Genomic DNA, 9,157 nt, shown 5'->3' with positions numbered 1-9,157 from the left:
ATCAAAAAATGGGCAGAAGACCTAAATAGACATTTCTCCAAAGAAGACATACAGATGGCCAAGAGGCACATGAAAAGCTGCTCAGCATTACTAATTATTAGAGAAATGCAAATCAAAACTACAATGAGGTATCACCTCACACCAGTCAGAATGGGCATCATCAGAAAATCTACAAACAACAAATGCTGGAGAAGGTTTGGAGAAAAGGGAACCCTCTTGCACTGTTGGTGGGAATGTAAATTGATACAGCCACTATGGAAAACCCTATGGAGGTTCCTTAAAAAACTAAAACTAGAATCACCATATGACCCAGCAATCCCAGTACTGGGTATATACCCAGAGAAAACCATAATTCAAAAAGACACATGCACCCCAGTGTTCATTGCAGCACTATTTACAATAGCCAGGTCATGGAAGCAACCTAAGTGTCCATCGACAGATGAATGGATAAAGAAGATGTGGTACATATATACAATGGAATATTGGTCAGCCATAAAAAGGAATGAAATTGGGTCATTTGTAGAGACATGGATGGACCTAGAGACTGTCATACAGAGTGAAGTAAGTCAGAAAGAGAAAAACAATTATCGTATATCAATGCATATATGTGGAATCTAGAAAAATGGTACAGAAGAACCAGTTTACAAGGCAGAAATAGAGACACAGATGTAGAGAACAAACGTATGGACACCAAGGGGGGAAAACCTGTTGGGGGGTGGTTGTGGGATGAACTGGGAGATTGGGATTGACATGTAGACACTAATATGTATAAAATAGATAACTCATAAGAACCTGCAATATAAAAAAAAATTAAATAAAATTAAAAAAAAAACTATATTTAGCTGCAAACAACTAACAGATGCCAAAATGTATAATCTTATTTGACCATTTGGTTTGCAGTATGTGTTGAGAGATTTAATTAAAAGTGAGTTTTGTCCTTGAGAACTCTATCTAGCTAAGCTTAAGTACTAGTAATATAAATTATACTATAAAGTTACAGTTATACCTCAAGATTATAGAAAGTAATAACCTTGTTGAGGGTAAAGAAAACAGAAATGACCACTATTGCTACTAATAGGGACAGACAGATTCATCTATTTTAAATAGAGGAGATGCCAGTAAAGTTATATGAATTATAGAATCAGAAGGGCAGAGATTGTTACTTCATGCTATTAACAAACAGATATTCAGATATGTTGGGGCACCACCATTTAAGGAAGAAATTCAATATTTCAAATGTTTGAAGAACTTTCACAGATTATATAGATTAAATGTTAAAACCTCATCTTATTTTGTTGCATTATTAGACATGGTAAGCATAGAAAGTACATAGAAAGATACATACAAAAACCTTAGTCTTTACCTCTTGGGTGTAGCAATAGAGAAACTTTTTCCTTTGTTTTATTCAGAATTTTCGTAATTTTATGTGTTAATATTTTTATACTGACAAAATTAAAAATGATGGTTAAAAGTTAAAGTAGTTTGTAAGGAGTTAACTAGGTGTTACAAAACACTAGGTGTTACAAAACACTTAAAAAATAACTATGTGATTATTATTAAATTTATTTATTTTATTTATTTATTTTTGGCTGCATTGGGTCTTCATTGCTGCATGCGGGCTTTCTCTAGTTGCAGTGAGCGGGGGTTACTCTTCGTTGCAGTGCACGGGCTTCTCATCATGGTGGCTTGTCTTGTTGCAGAGCATGGGCTCTAGGCACACAGGCTTCAGTAGCTGTGGCATGTGGGCTCTAGAGCACAGGTTCAGTAGTTGTGGCGCATGGGCTCAGTTGCTCTGTGGCATGTGGGATCTTCCCAGACCAGGGCTCGAACCCATGTCCCCTGCATTGGCAGGTGGATTCTTTACCACTGTGCCACCAGGGAAGCCCCCTATGTTATTTTTAATTTGAAAAGATACATGCACCCCAATGTTCATAGCAGCATTATTTACAATTGCCAAAATATAGAAGCAACCTAAGTGTCCTTATCTAGATGACTGGATAAAGAAGATGTGGTACATACATATATATATATATATATATATATATATATATATATATATATATATACACAATGGAATACTTACTACTCAGCCATAAAAAGGAACAAAATTTTACCATTTGCAGCAACCTGGATGGACTTGGAGGGCATTATGCTAAGTGAAATAAGTCAGACAGAGAAAGAAAAATTCTTCAAGATATCACTTATATGTGGAATCTAAAAAATAAAACAAATTAGTGAATATAACAAAAAAGGAAGCAGACTCACAGATACAGAGAATAAGCTAGTGGTTACCAGTGGGTGGGGAGGGGCAATATAGGGGTGAGAGAGTGGGAGATACAAACTATTGGGTGTAAGATAGGCTACAAGGATGTATTGTACAGCACAAGGAATACAGCTATTATTTTGTAATAACTAGAGTGTAACCTTTAAAAATTGTATAAAACTTTAAAAATTAAAAAAAAGAACAGAAAACCCTACGTGTAAAATCCCCTAATACTGGGTATTGTAATACTAATTATATATAGCTTATAGATCAAGATTATTAGGTGTTTGTGTTTAATATATAAGCCCTGATAACCAGAATTTAGAGTCTACAGGACTGAAGACAAAGAGAAAGGCTGAAATAAGGCAAAGACACGTGTGAACCACTAAGATTATTCCTGAAACCTTAGCAACATGCAAAGGTAATTTATTTTAGAGCACATGGCATAGATATAGAGATTATAAACAAACAAACAAATAAATACACACATACCATGTGTACAGTTGGTAAACTACAAAGTATACTGTTTGTTTATTTTATAATGTGAGTTTCACTTTCAGATGAAAGTGTTGCTTACATCAACACCAAATTTCAAAGAAGGACCTCAGGCCTTTAGGTATTGCTAATGACGAGCAGCTACACCACTACTGCAGTCAAAGCTGAAAGAAAGTAGACCATGTAGACATCTCATCCTCAAATGAGGAGCGTCCCAATAAGTATTTTACTTTGCATGTTCTATCCCCCAAACTGAAAAATGGATTAAAAAAACAACATGATTTAAAATTAAGTAATACATTTTGCTCTTGCCATTGTTTTGATGCAACCCTTGCCAATCAGCCACATCAAAAGAATCAAATAAAGAATTCTTTAATTCCCAAATAATATTCATAGGAGACATTCATTAACTTTATCAAATACCCGAGTCCTCCATTTCTCCTGCTGCATCCAAATTTCATCTATCTCCTCACCTTTTCCTTTGTTATTGTTGAACTGAAAGATTTATGACAACAGCAATTGACTGAAACAAAACTGGCATTAATAAACTTACTGTAAATCTACTCTTTGTCCTTCATGAAAGATTTTGTTAAAAAAATAAGGAAGCATCACTTTTTAATGATTTTAGAAGAGTTGGACTATATTTTCAATTTAATCCCTCAAAATCATAGAACATTTTTCTAGTTTATTGAGGGATGGTTTTACTTTCCTATTATTTTTTGGTCAATCTTCGAACTTTCACTAAATTATCACCTATTCTAACCTCTATAATGGCTTTTCCTCTTTTATTTCCATTAAAAATGTTCATCTTTATCAGAATTTACCCAGTGGATAGCAACAGTGGATTTCTAAATGTTTAGATAACCCACTCCAGGTTTCATTTGCAAACAATGAAAAGCCACTTCAACTAAGTAGTTCTGTCAGACATAGACAATGACTGTCCTCTTATAAACTAAACAGAAGATGTTTATTATGATGCGTGTCTGTCACTCCACATTTATTCTTCAAACTCATTTAAATTATTTACATTTTTCTAAGACTGTTTTGAACAGACAAAGAATGTGAATACTGCTTGGTATTTTAAGTGCTTTTACATTTCACAAGGCACAGACCCTTTTACAATGGGTCAGGAATGGAATGATGATCTGGAATGGAGCCAGGGCAGTAATGAGGAGATGGCCAAGTCTGGGTACGGGGATTTGAAGCCAAAACATGGATTCACAGCAGTATTGCCTCTTGCATCCACTACTTCACAACAAGAAGCAGTGAAAATCCTAAGGGGGCAAAAAAAGTCTGGGATAGGGTGCAGGTCACGGACTGTACAGAGGTGTCAGTGGTGTACAACTGCCAGTACATTTTTCGAAAGCTGAAAATATAGTTTATTTGTTGACTATGACAAATGCTCCTCAGCACCAGTATGGGGTATGGCGGTACCAAAATGTTGTGGGATGTATATTAATATTACTTTATTTAAACAGGATAGGAGTTCATGTGGTTTTAATATCATGATTGAATTGACTACGTATTGGTGATTGAAATGTAGACATTTTCTGTTAAGAAATCCCCCCCAAAAGAAATGCCAAATATATTGGTAACCAGGGAATTCTTCAGAATGAAAAAAAGCGGAAGAGAGGGAGAGAAAATAATCAAGTAATTCAAGGATTTAACCTAGATTTCTCAGTACTTCTTGGAGGCCTATAGCTGGGTTCTAGATCACAAAGCAGTGTAAGCAGAATGATACCTTCCTCTCTAAAATATGTCCATGCCCCAATCCCAGGAAGCTGTGAATATGTTATATTCCGTTGCAAAAGGGACTTTGCAGTTGTGATTAAGGGTGTGGATCTGGCAATGTCGAGATTCCTTCACATTACTCAAGTGAGGAATTCCTGCAAGGACCAGAAAGAGGACCATAGGAAATGCAGGCATCCCCAGGTGACAGGAAACAGAGACTTCAGTCCTATCATCTCATGGGAGTGAGTACTGCCGACACCTGAATGAGTACAGGTCCCTGCAGGGCCTATAGAAAGGAACACAGCTCTGCTCACATCTTGGTTTCAGTCCAGTGAGATCTGTACTAGACTTCTACCCCCAGAGCTGTAAAATAATAAATTTGTGGTAATTTGTTTTGGAAGCAATAGAAGACCAATACACACAAGCGTTTCCTAAACTTGTATGCAATATTTGGTATATTAGTGTGTGGTCATTTTTCTAATGAAAGAAGTTGTATATTTCATCAGTCTTTTAAGAGTCAATGAGATAAACAACAAGGACCTACTGAATAGCACAGGGAACTGTATTCGCTATCTTGTAATAACCTATAATGGAAAAGAATCTGAGAAAGAAATATATATATGTATACTATATACATATATATATTTACTGAATAACTTTGCTGCACAGCTGAAACACTGTAAATCAACTATACTTCAATTTAATAAAACGAGTCAATGAGACACCATAAAAAAAGCAAGAACGATTAACTCTATCATCCTTTCCCATACTGCAGCTGTAAAAACATCCTCATTCACTGTGAAAGCAGAACATGTCTCATTTTACATATTCAACAGAGAAACTTGTGATTTGCCACAAACAACTCAACACAAGAGCACCCAGAGCACTCTCCCCTCCCCTCCCCTCCCCTCTCCTCTCCTCTCTTTCCTTCTGCCTTGCCTTCCATACCTCCAAACCAAGCAACATTTGGTGCGTATTTATTACGTTTCCTGTGAGCCGTGGGATATTGTGGCTACTCAGGGGTGGACTGTGAGTTCCTACAGAACAGCATCTTTTCGTTTTGTTCTGTTTATTTCTTTCAACTCTCTACTGTGCCTATAGCAGTGGGAAATTCTATTAAAATATTCACATGATTGAATCAAAACGTAAGGTCCTGCATCAAGACAGCGACCTGGACTACATACCATGTGTAATTCTGTCCACACCAGTGATGCAGTCTATGTATTTGTTTATTCTTTATATATCTAACTCATTCTTTTCTGCAAAAAAAAATAGGAGAGTTCCCAGATTTCTATGGGAAAAATATCTCAGTGCCCTCAGATTAATTTCCAAGATAAGAGTCTGGATGGATCGTGGGGAAATAATGGTATAGGAGCTTTGATATTTCCCACTGATCACCTTGACTCTCTCTGGGATGTTTTCTATTTCCCTAAGGCCTAAATCCACCCAGGCTCCAGTGGAATATAGTTAATGTTCAGATATGGAAGCAGAAGCTTAGTGATATTTATTAAACAGACATTATAGGCCAAACTCTATTTGGATAAACCACAAGATTCACAGATAGAAAGAAACTCTAGGGGTAAATGAATACGTTAAAAGTTAAATGGGGGGCTTCCCTGGTGGCGCAGTGGTTAAGACTCCACCTGCCAATGCAGAGGACACGGGTTCGAGCCCTGGACCGGGAAGATCCCGCATGCCGCAGAGCAACTAAGCCCATGCACCACAACTACTGAGCCTGCGCTCTAGAGCCCATGAGCCACAACTACTGAGCCCAAGTGACACAACTACTGAAGCCCGCACGCCTAGAGCCCGTGCTCCACAACAAGAGAAGCCACGGCAATGAGAAGCCTGCACACCGCAACGAAGAGTAGCCCCCACTCGCTGTAACTAGAGAAAGCCCGCGTGCAGCAATGAAGACCCAACGCGGCCAAAAATAAATTTTAAAAAATTTTAAATGGGAGAGGTTAGATGAGAATTTGATAGTCTCATTTTCTAACTAGGTTATTTCAGAATGACTTGAAATTATGTAGTGAATGAGAGAGGATGATGACTGACAATGACTTTGCACGCAGTAATCTGCTTCCTATTCAATCTTATTTAAATATTTTCACAGTATATCTGGAATTGATAAAGTGTTAATAACACGTGCAGAAGTTTCTCCATAAAGTGTGCAGAGATGTGCTGAGCACCCATACACATGGAAAATGAGGGGAAAAAAGCCTAGAGAAGTTGGAAATATGGTGAAAATTTTAAAATATGAGATTCAACTTCAAATAATGTGAGGAAGCATGTCTGCAGAAAAATAATCAGAAACAGGCATTCAGTGGGAGACAACTGGAAAGCTGTCAAACCGAACAGGACACAGGGGAGAGGACACCAGATGATAAATTAGATAGCACTGAAACATTGTGACAATTTGGAGAAAAACACTAAAAATCACCTTGGCGGCCACAGGATGTTTCCAAACAAGAAAGTACACCTGAACTAGAATTCACTTTGAGATGGTATTTTCTCTTTTTGCATGTTGAAGAAATCAGAGGAACTGGAAGGCAATCAAAAAAGAACAGCAAATGCAATTAAGAGTCTAAAGGGTTTGATTTATATAGTGAGAGGGAAGAAATAAAGTGTGCAATCCTTGGCTAGGGACTTCTAGAGAGAACATAATTGTCCAGCGTCCTTAAATAATTTATGTGCTGAGTCAATAGAGAGTGATTTCGTTCAATAAAAGGGAATCTAGGCAGAAGCACAGGGAGATGAATATAAGCTCCAATGCTGAAAACATTTTCCGAATTTTGTTAATACCGAAAACTAAAGTGTTCCAACTGGTGCTGACTCAGAGATCTGCTGTTGTTTTTGCTGGTGTTTTTCACCCTTTTGGAGAGTTATGCTAAGCGACCAAGGGAGACAGTTGTAGGAAAATTCTTTATGCCCCTGTCATTCTCTAACAGATTGAGACCTGTCCTTCATAGTATAGAAATAGCTACTGACTTTATAATCGTAGCTTTATAAGAAGCCTTGATATCTGGTAGGGCAAATCCTCCTTATTGTCGTTCTTCTTTTAAAAGACTTGGATGTTTATTTTGTCTCTTTATACATACTCTGTGTACTTACTGATTTTAATAGTTTAAACTATTATATTAGTCTGCTCGGGCTGCCAAAACAAACTATCATAGACTGGGTGGATTAAACAACAGAAATTTATTTTCTCACAGTTCTAGAGGCTAGAAGTTTAAGATTAATCATAAAAACTTAAATATATGAGTATCAAATGACATCATCATGTATGGTATATTAACTTGAAGGACCAGTATTAAAGCACTAGTAAGAAAAATGGAATTGTTTAATTAGAACAGCTATAACTCCAATTATGTTAAAATAATTATGTTAATGAGAAAAAATGCATAACATACATATATATGCATATATGACACACGATGGCTACTGTTATTTTGTATGAACAGTAGAAAGTGGAAATCAAGGTATTTACTCCATTTATTTCCTTTTTCTTTAAATGCAACATTTTCATAATTAAAAAAATATAATGCCTAGAAAGAAGCATTGCAACTGTTTTTACAGAGGCTCATTATTAAGAGTAAACAGCTTTATTTCCAGAAATCCGTGTCACATTGGAGATAAACTTGGTACCATACCCATTCATTTACAGATGCTTCTCATCTGTTTATTCTCTTCTGGGCACTTTTCTAAGCAACTGAACCAATTCACATGCCCAGCTGATTCTATACACCAATTGGCTTGGGCCTAGGTTCCCGGACCAATCACTGGCAAATGGATGAAATTACTCTTAGCCAATCAGTGTGACCCCCAAACCGGGATTTTGTAGTAGTAAGCACTGACTTTAGAGTATTCCATCATCACTTATATGACATATTTGCTTAATGAAAAAATTTACAAGACTCTTCACTCAGTATAACTTATAGCATTGAATATATTAACTTCTAGCTAATTAAAATTCCTCGCTTTTATAACTTAGAGGAGGAAAGATGAAGATATTTTAAATATTTTGAAGAAATTTAGAAAGATAGCAACAGAAAAACTATAAATAAAAGTTACCTTACTTAATCTAAACAGTTTCAAATACTTTTAGTTTACCATCTTTGCCTCTCATACTCAACTATGGATTGAAAAGTTACCTATGAGAGAAAAATTATTTACAACTCATTTATTGCATAACCTAAAGAAATTTATGCCCCCAAATTTAAGTCACTCTTAATAACGGAAATAGCTAATTGACCATTATTTGTGACCAAAATCTAATTATTTGGAAGATGTGACTATAGAATTTTTTTTCAGAATTACATTTTGATATTTTTCCAAAAGATGTTGTAACCTAAATAAAACTCTTATAATGATACAAAGTTACAAACCCAATTTAGCATGTGAATCATCATGTTAGTTATACTAAACCATTATGGCTAATTCTCCTTTGAAAACTTTCCAGGAAGAACTTGATCTTTCTATGTTAGAATATGATCCCTGTATTTAGAGAATTTAAGGGCCCTCTAGTTGAGTAACAAAAATGGAACAGATGATGTTTTAATGGCAGTTGAACTAAATATTTTGTAGCTGTTTCATAAAAAAGAAACTCTGGGGATTTCCTGCTAGTAAGTGAAGAATAAGTAAAATGTCAAACCTGCTGGTATAAGAGGT

The sequence above is a fragment of the Physeter macrocephalus genome, chromosome 20, assembly GCF_002837175.3.
Source record: "Physeter macrocephalus isolate SW-GA chromosome 20, ASM283717v5, whole genome shotgun sequence".
Classification (NCBI taxonomy): Eukaryota; Metazoa; Chordata; class Mammalia; order Artiodactyla; family Physeteridae; genus Physeter; species Physeter macrocephalus.
Note: the sequence above shows the minus strand (reverse complement) of the source record.